Raw genomic sequence first — 1,740 nt, forward strand, 5'->3', positions numbered from 1 at the left:
GTTCCGGCACCAGCTCCTAGAGTTGAGGATGCGAGTAGAAGGAGAAGTGATGGGGGTAGAAGTCAGAAGCTTATGTTATTTATTTGAGGGAATGCTATGTCGGGAGCACCAGTTATTAGAGGGATAAGTCAATTTCTAAAACCTCCAATTATAATTGGTATTACTATAAAGAACATTATAATGAATGCGCGAGAGGTAACAATAACGTTGTAAACGTGGTCATCTTCTATCAGGCTCTCTGGTTGACCTAGCTCTGCTCGAATTAGGAGGCTTAGGGCTGTTCCTATTGCCCCAGCTCATGCACCAAATAGTTAATATAGTGTTCTGGTGTCTTTATGGTTAGTTGAAAATAGTCAGCGGTTTATGAACATAGGTAGAAAAAGGTAAAATGACTGTGAGTAAGCATTAGACTGTAAATCTAAAGACAGAGGAATAGCCCTCTTTTTGCCAGCTCTGAGGTGAATTTCCATATTGAATTGCAAATTCAAAGAAGCAGCTTCAATGCTGCCAGGACTTCTCCCGCCTTTTTTTCCTGTATGGCGGGAGAAGTAGACTGAAGCTGGTTGACTAGGTTATTTAGCTATTAACTAAATTTTTGTGGGTTAAAGTCCCATCAATCTAGGGAAGGCTTAGCTTAATTAAAGTAATTGATTTGTGTTCAGTTGATGCAAAATAAAGTTTGCAGTCCTTAGGGTGGTGCAGAAGTTAAGTAAAATCTACTTACTAAGGGCTTTGAAGGCTCTTGGTCTTATTAACCTAAATTTCTAGATTATTAGTATTAGTGGTGTTACAGGTAGTAAAAAGGTAGAAGAAATCATAAGTGGGGGTAGAAGTGGTGCTGGCTTTATATATTTCAGTTGTCAGCTAATTTTTGTGTTATTGGACGTGGGGAACATTGTTATTGAAATGGAGTATGTTAGGCGTATGTAAAAGTATAAGTTTATTAGTGTTAATGTAGCTATAGTAAGAGGAAAGATGAGATTATCATTTTGTAAGTTTTTGTATAATAGCTCATTTAGGAGAAAAGCCTGTTAGTGGGGATAGGCCTCCTAAAGATATTATTGGAATTATGGGCATTATTCATGTGAATTTATTTCAGGTGTGGGATAGAGTTGTTACATTTGAGCTTAAATAGAAAATTGTAAATATAGAGGTTGTTAAGAAGATATACATGAGTAAGCTTAGAATGGTAATGTTTGGGTCATAGAATAGTACTGCTATCATTCACCCTATATGGGTGATTGAGGAGTAAGCTAGGATTTTGCGTAGTTGTGTTTGGTTAAGTCCCCCCTCAGCTGCCGATTATAACTGATAGACTTGAGATTGCTAACAGAATATTTAAGTTGATTGATGGGAAAATTTGAAGAATAATTGATACAGGGGCTAGGTTTTGTCATGTAAGAATGAGTATAGCGGGGATTGGGGGATGCCTTGGGTTACTTCTGGGAGTCAGAAGTGAAGGGGGGCTATTCCTAGTTTTATTACTAGGGCGATTAGTATTATTGTCGATAGAATTTGATTAAGGGGTGGGTTAATTGTTCATTGTCCAGAAGATAGGTTGTTGAGAAAGAAGGCTATTAGGAGGATTATAGATGCGGTTGCTTGTATTAGGAAATACTTAGTGGATGCTTCTGTGGAGTGGGAGCTTGTGTTTTTAGCTAGTATTGGTACGATGGCTAATATATTTAATTCCAAGCCTATTCAGATTAGAAATCAGTGTGAGCTTAAAATTGTAATTAT

Source organism: Sapajus apella, unplaced genomic scaffold (genome assembly GCF_009761245.1).
Source record: "Sapajus apella isolate SASKATOON/1434 unplaced genomic scaffold, GSC_monkey_1.0 scaffold3168, whole genome shotgun sequence".
In the NCBI taxonomy this organism is placed as follows: domain Eukaryota; kingdom Metazoa; phylum Chordata; class Mammalia; order Primates; family Cebidae; genus Sapajus; species Sapajus apella.